General features: G+C 37.1%; 1 protein-coding gene across 1 annotated transcript in view; it reads right to left on the bottom strand.

The window, feature by feature from the left end:
- tab2 (TGF-beta activated kinase 1 (MAP3K7) binding protein 2) overlaps positions 1–6,798 on the bottom strand; it is a 20,029-nt gene extending 13,231 nt beyond the window's left edge. Inside the window, exon 1 of the mRNA XM_017033872.2 lies at positions 6,175–6,798. The gene's annotated coding sequence lies outside the window, so the exon portion shown is untranslated. The remainder of the gene's footprint in view (positions 1–6,174) is intronic.
- Positions 6,799–8,198: the final 1,400 nt, after the last annotated feature.

Genomic DNA, 8,198 nt, shown 5'->3' with positions numbered 1-8,198 from the left:
AAAAACTTAAATGAATAACATAAATATATCAAATGTGTAAAATTACTGCAAAATTGTGCACTCCAACAGGACTGAAATATAAAATAACTGAAAAAGGATGAATAATAAAAAATGTATAGGAATTAAGCAAAGAAATATATCTACCCTTGGCACCTCATATCGTTGGTTGAGTTTGTTAACAGGAAGAAGAAATCTGGGTCTGCTGGTATTAATTGGCATCATATCTGAAGCATACCCGACCAAGAGACGGTGTTAAGCTCTTGAACTGATGGTTTTAGTCTTCTTTAAAATCATAAAACCAACTTAAGCGCTTGCTTCAAGCACAAAAAAAGCACTATATCATTCCACTTCCACAAATCACTAAAGCACAACGATAACTTATGAAAGCTGATTGTACTCCTTTTACTCCCTCAAGTACTCCTTTTATCATCTCTTTTCTCCATGTGGCTCATTTATTCACAACAGCGAAACTCAATAACTATCGTGGAAGCCTTTCAAAATAAAAGCCCTAATTATCTGCAGGCGCACCCGCCGGCAAAAACGTCAGCATCCCTCAGATACTCCCAGATCACGCTGGACATTAGGTCTCCTTTATCATCCAAATGCTTTATTTTTTTTTTAATTATTTAGTTTCTGCCCTCGTCGTGATTCGGTTTGTTTATGTGTTTCGGCCGCAAAGCTGAGCTTCTACGTTCAGTGTTGAAAATGTCAAGGCTTCAGTCGACCAGAACTTGGTTAATTACAGCCATAATCAAAAAAAAGATTGCCTTAGGTTGCGATTCCCGTGCGGGTTTTCCGCATCCCTCGCGAACTGGATTGTATCTTGTGTGCACTGCTTTAATCCCAATCAAAAAAATAAACACGAATTTAGTACAGTCGTGCTGGCCACGTTTTTTTTTGCTTGCGTCATCACATCATCTTGTTTAGCACGCTTTGTTTTGGTGATAAGTCTTTTGGCTGAAAATTGAATATTCGCTTTTGGGTCATTTTTCAAGTGGCGCTTTGGCCCAGAGGCAATGTCTCTGTGGCTCGTGTAGAGTGTATTTTGGGGGGCTACTGCGCCCCCCGCGACCCGGTAACGGATAAGCGGATGAAAATGGATGGATGGGTCATTTTTCGGCCAAAACTGGTTGGTACGGTGCAATGTGATTTGGGTGGCGACTGCTGCCCCCGCGACCCGGTAAATGGATGGATGGGTCATTTTTCAGCCAAAACATTTGGGTGGCCAAAAATATGTGCGAACCCCATAGATTAGAAATCCAGGCACCAAGATTGTCAAGAACAATCACGAAAAAAAAAAAATCAAATACCTTCACAAAATCTATACAAAGAAGAAAAATAAATAAAATAAAAGCAAGTCGAGATCCTTTTTGGTACACCTAAAATTAACCACAATATTAAGGAGAGGAAGCAAAACAATCAATTGAGCAAACCAAAGAAATTGAAATAAGACAATACAATTGCTAAAAAAAAGAATCACCTGGAATAGATGTTTTTCATCAATAGCAAAAACAGATAAACTAGCCGGAGACGCTAGTTCCATATCTAGCGTCTCCGGCTAGTTTATGAACACCAACTCTTATATACTGTAAACTTAACATTGTAACTACTAACACACCGCTCACTCTTAGACCAACTAACACGTAGCAGCATGCTCCTCAGTGCACCGAGCGACTCTGTAGGTACCCCTCCCCGACAGCAGGGGCCACTGTTCTCGACCAAACTTATGCTCTGGGGGGGGTGGGAGGGATTCCAATGCATTGATGAATCAATATTTTTACCCACCCCTAATAACTACTTACTATTCCTAGGATCTAGATACCTGGGAATCTAGATACCTGGGAATAATTCTTAAACAAGATCTAACACAACTTTTTGATGCTAACTATATTATTTATATAAATATTGATGATTAAAGTTAAAGTAAACAACAACCCAACAAGATGGGAGATTTGTACTCCAGCTGGTAGAATTGAGACCATACAAATTCATTTATTTACTCAATTCTTTACCTGTTCCTATTTCAATCTCTAGGCATCAAAGTTTCCATCAAAACTGTTAATGTGCTGAACAAGTTAATTTTGAGATTTATTTTGCATAAGAAAAGAAAAACAGGATTAGAATTAAAAACACTGTTTATTTTGATCAGTCAATTGGTGAAAGAATTTGATTGGAAACTAAAGTTAAGATGTTTTAATACGCCCACAACATGAACTAAACATGAATTCCAGATTTAGAAAACTTCATTTATCACTGACTAAATCCAAAGACACAAAAGTTGCTGCTTACTTACTGATTGCCAAGAAAAGTATATTGACTAAATGTAAAGTTACAAAACCACCATAACCAAGTGGACTCGGAAACTTTAACAGAAACCACAGAAAAATTACAACCGAAAATTGTTATTTTTGTACACAGGCGGAAAGATGTTGCGTCATATCAAGGAACTGAATAAAAGAAGAACTGTAGAAGACAATACCATCACCTCTTTCTTAAAGGGGCCTGCTTTCCCTCTCTCTTCATTTATTTTTCTTGGACACATTTAGCCTTCCTTTAGCTTTGTAAAATACATAATTATCATCTTTACAAATTGGAATTACCTCGGGCTTATTACCTGTGAAGGTGCCATGTCATCAAAAGTCTAATAAAAAACATAAAATGTTTTCCATCAGCCAATTGCTTGAACTGAGACTGTTGTTTTAATTAGCTTAACTGTCATTGTTATATAACAATATAGTCCTGTTTAATCTATATATAGATCTATATATATATATATATATATAAATATATACATATATAAATATATATAAATATATAAATGTGTGTATTGCAAAGCCAAAGTTAAGACATGGTCAGTGGTCAGTCACTCTACTGGACGAAGAATGCTGTAACAAAATATAGTGAAAGATGTGTGTGAAAACAAACACACGCACATGACAATTTTTCGAGGCCGGCAAAATGATTGACTTCATAACCATTTATTGTGCAATCAATGAAATTATTGATTATCAACACAGGTCTAAATATGACTATTTATTTCAAAATGACAAAAACGGAACTCGGTCAAAATACACATCTGTATTTGCAGAATCTGAAAGTTGCCCTGACGTATTCTAAACGTACTCTATTGCTAATTTTTAATTTTGTTTTTTTAAATGACGCTAGGTCAGTGAAAAGAACTTTTGCTGGACAATATATTGTCCCAGAAATTATTGCTAATAAATGATGATATTGTCAACATTATTTTGACACTAAACCATCCACAAATGTAATGATAACATAACTAACTTCCTTCCTTCACTTTGTGCTTGTCCGCAGCAGAGGTAAACAGAAACAAGGAAGTTGGGGTCTTTATTATCAGCCACACCGACCACAACAGAAAATAAAAAGAGTTTTAACAGCTCCTGTATAACCAACCCACGCTTCAACATGACAGGCCTCAAAGCACTTTCATCTTTTGCACGCACCCCTTGCACATATCCATACACAGCCATTCACAGAGTAGACAATCGCTACTACAGTATGAACTTGGTTAGCCAAGTTAGCTGCATCATTGTTTAAGCCGCAGGGTTCAAAGTGTGTGAAAAAGGTACCAGCTTATAGTCGGGAAATTACAGGAAACGATACAAAGAAGAGCAAAATATGTTTTACAAACATTATAGAACATCCAATTATATCAGACAGAAGTAATAAAATATAAGTACTATGGCGGAGGCAGGGAGGAAAAAAAAACCTCCCATTTTACCACAATTTTGTTTTTTAAACAAAATGAGCTCCAGACAAATTATGACCAAAAGCAATGATTTTATTTATATGTAAGGATTACACAAAAATACCTTTATCAACTGAAACGGTCTTGTGTACCTCATAAACTGAAATAGTTATCTTAAATAACAAAATACAAAAAAAAAGAACCTTTACAGAAACAATGTACATCACCATGCATCTCCCCTTACCTTATCTTAAATAACAAAATACAAAAAAAAAAACAACAATGTACATCACTATGCATCTCCCCTTACCTCCCTCATTATCAATATATTAAACAACAAAATAATATAAAAAATATTAACTGGAAAGAGTTATTCTCTTTGTAAAACCACAGTAAAATACTACGTCTGTGGAAGAGGTTCTCTCCACATTCTAGTTGAACACCTATTGGTCACTTAGCCTAAATAGGGACCTGACGTATTGGTTTAATAGCGGGTGAAAACCAAAGTTTTTTTAGTTTCTTTCTCATGGTATGACCACTGACTTTGAGATAATGCAGCCTACGCCTTACACCTTGATGCAATATACATTTGTTATTTCGATCAGTGCGAATTGTTACGCGCCTATTGTTAAGCCGTCTGCCTCAGCAAAGAGAGAAAGGGGAAAACGAGATGAGAAGAGAAAGACGGGAAAGAGAGTCCGCGAGCAAGTAAGCAACACTTAAATCTGAGTACTGTCAGAAAGAATACTTTCTAATACATCAAATTCAAATCGAAGTTTTTTTCAAATCAATATTTTATATTTGTGCTGATTATTATGAAAGTGATGTCATGACGGCATATTTTATAGTAACGTTATTGGTATTCCGAGGCAAATCACATGTTAGGCTAACGTAATAACAATCAAACATTTTGATCAAAATGTTCTTGACTACCACAAACCCCAAAAGCCTGAGGTAATTCAATTTGATTTGTTTGTTAATACATGAGGCATTTCTGCATTATTCGATGACAGCCAAGGGCGGCCAATTTAAGATATTTTAATAATTCCATTATCAATATAAACAAATTGCCGAGTCGGAGCTATCGGTTGTCAGACCTCAGCCTTTCATGTTGGCTAACATCAACAAAGGTCATACAAAGGGTAGTATTTATAAAACTGAAGATGGAAAATCGTCTGTCATACTATCAGCCATGAGTACCAAATAATAATCAGTTATCAAATCGGTTGAAAAAACATCCAATCGGGTATTCTTAGTACGTACTATTTGGAGGGCTGCAATCTCATCCTTAATAGCCTCCAAAGGGTAGAGCTGGTTCACTTGAGTTGTTGTTAAATGGCATGGTTTACTTAACATTATCCATACATAACAGTGTCACCTGCTGTTCAACCCTTTCCTATGATGTATTTCAAGAGATTACATATAGATGACCCCAAACCATAACATACCCTGTAAACTGTTGCCACCATAAACTTAAATTAGTAAGTGTAAGTATCACCCATGGTTACTTAATCTAATTTAGTTTTGTTTTTTATTTCCCTGCTATTAATCATTTAGCATTAGACATTATTATATGTTCAAACCTGCACGAAATATATCATTTGCAGCAATGAACAGTTCAGACACGTTGAGTGTTTTGACGACCTATGTTCTAGCACTGTCATGACATGTTTCTACCCTAAATACACCAACTTATAACGAGCTCGAGAAAGAACTACAGGCCAAAGAGTAAATACTGTTAAGCACAGTAAGCAAAAAAAAAAGGTAGAGAGAGACCACCTCCTCGTAGTTATAACATGCACACGGACACTAACAAACAACAGTTTGTTTCTGCAGTTGTGTAACAACAAAAATCCCAGTCTATGTCTGCACTAAGAGCCCAATTTGCATCGTAGAAGACGCAAAAATCGAGCTAGCAAGCGCAAATATTACGACTCCATTGTTTCCTCATAAGATTACTTGAGAATATTAGAGAAAGAAAAACAAAACAGATCGTGTGGGGGGGGTGGGGGTCGGGGGGAGATACGATGCCATCATTGGAAGATTTATAATGAAACTTGACTTTTGTGATTTAATGTTTCCTTCCATTTAAGACCAAATCTTACTGGAAAACGTAGCCCGGCACTGGACTTACAAAACTTGTAGCTCCAGAGAACTGAATCAAGTAAAGTGTATTACTGTCAAACTACTTTGACAACAAGTACAGACGAGTGTTAAAGTTGAACGTGTAAGGTTTTTCTAACCTGCGCTAACTAGAAAAACCTACCAAAACAGAGTTAGCCCGCTGCTAAAGTAGTTAGCTCATAAAGATACAAGCTTTTTTTTTTCCACATGATACAAGAACTTTCTCCCTTCAAGATAAAGTGGTGCCGTAAACGGTGGCGCTTAAACAACCACACAGTAGTGCAGTTACACTTTAAATGTATAACCCTCTTAACTTGTTAAAAAAACGCATTACTTACACTTTCGTAGCCGCTTTTCGGCCCGTTTTCGACACCCGACACCGCCGTCGGCGGTGCTCCAGAGGGCCGTGGAGCTGGGACAGGAAAAGCCAAGTGGGCTCCGGATACGAGCAGGAAAGCAAAAAAACTAAGTGTGCCAAGGCTTTGGGCCTCGCATGTCCTCGAAATAGTTTGGCCGTGTAGTGAGCCTCGAGCCCGTGCTGTTTGATACAACCTTGGTGACTGCTTTATAAAAGTTCTTCTTCAGGCCCCGTTCCCCCGAAAGCACTTCACTTTTCACTTTTCTACACTTTAAGCAGATACGAATCAAAATACTGTCAGAATATGGCGGCTGTATGGGCAAGATAATATCGCGAGAGTAACTTTTTTCACTTCACCGTCGTTATCCTGAAAAGAGAAAATTGGTAGGATAGGTGGACAGAAGTAGGAGGACAGATACGGAGGAATGGTATCGTGACTGCTGGTCACAATAGTGTGATATTATAGATGTCCAGGATGACTACAAATAACTTTAGGTCCCACAGCGCAACGAGAACCATGGGGAATTTAGTTACGACATTAGCCAGAACCAAACAACTGCTGTATGATGGGTTATGAAATACCAGCAGCAAGAAGAGCCAGGAAATGTAACCCGCAAAACAAGATACACTACTACAATAATAAACAGCCTAAAAGATGTAATGTTAGTGATTTTTTTTTATTATTATATTTTTCACCCCCTCACAGCCTAAAAGATGTAATGTTAGTGATATTTAAAAAAAAAAAATTATATTTTTCACCCCTCAAACCAAACTTTGTTCTATATTGAGCAAAATGATAGACTTTTCTTGCATTGGTTCTCAATTATTTTCTGTCATCCCGCCCCTAGTGGACAGAAATTTTTTTAACCCCCCAAACCCTTTCCCCAATTTAGAATACTATTGAGAACCTGATAATACGTATATTCTTATCTGTACAAACTACTGTACGTGCACAATGGCGCCGCCCGGGTGGCCGCAAGTTGCAGCAGCACCGTCTTTCCTACCTTGTTTATGTTTTTGTTTGTTTTTCGTTTTTCTTTTTTCACAACAACAAAAAATGTAGAAGTTGTGTCCTTAAAATTCAACAACTTACTAAGTCTTTTTTTTATTTTTATTTTCTTAACATTTCTTTTAATACCGTACACGGAGATCCGCTCCACTACTGCTCAAATGTTTACACTCGCGACCAGCTGTTGGGAGTTGCGCAAAACATCTGTGCTCCTCAATGAGAGACCCGGGGCAACTCGACTGCGCTGAGAAGAGAGTGGAGGGGAGATGCAGAGCTGGTGTCATATGTCGGGCCAAGAAAATAAGGTATAAAGCCATCCGGGAGTACCGAGAGATTGCATTTAATATTCTATTTTCCAACAATATTCTATATTCTAAGTATATGCCTGTGTATATATGCGTATTTATGTCTTACACATATGCATGTGTGTACATATGTAGATAGGTATATATGTATGTATATATGGGTATTTTGTGTATATATGTATATATGTGTATGTATGCATATGTACCAATGTACAATATGCATAATTAACAACAACTATTTATTTATTTATTAACCCACCACTACTGCTGCTACTGCATCTAACACTATCAATACTAATTAACTTTGTATTACTACTAACCTACCACTAACTTACTAATCTACTAATGTCCACTTATATATATATATACTGTATATATATATATATATATATATATATATATACTAATACTATTTACTAACATCCACTAACATCCATTGTTCAGGGTTTTCCCTTATTCTTGGTGGAGGTGGAGGGGGCCTTAACCAGAAGTCGAATCTTAAAAACCTCAACCCGTTTTCTACTGTCCAGTCTGTAGGTGGCCACACCGCGATGGTAACCCTTTCTACTGTACTTGTCTGTGTAGGTCATCCAGCTCATCTTATCCAAAGAATACTTACACTGAGGGCAACTGGACGGAGTGGGTTTCTTAAAGACGTTTCACCTCTCATCCAAGAGGCCTGAAGAAGCC

The sequence above is a fragment of the Cynoglossus semilaevis genome, chromosome 7 (genome assembly GCF_000523025.1).
Source record: "Cynoglossus semilaevis isolate Cse_v1.0 chromosome 7, Cse_v1.0, whole genome shotgun sequence".
Taxonomy (NCBI): domain Eukaryota; kingdom Metazoa; phylum Chordata; class Actinopteri; order Pleuronectiformes; family Cynoglossidae; genus Cynoglossus; species Cynoglossus semilaevis.
This window is presented reverse-complemented; position numbering and strand designations above follow the sequence as displayed.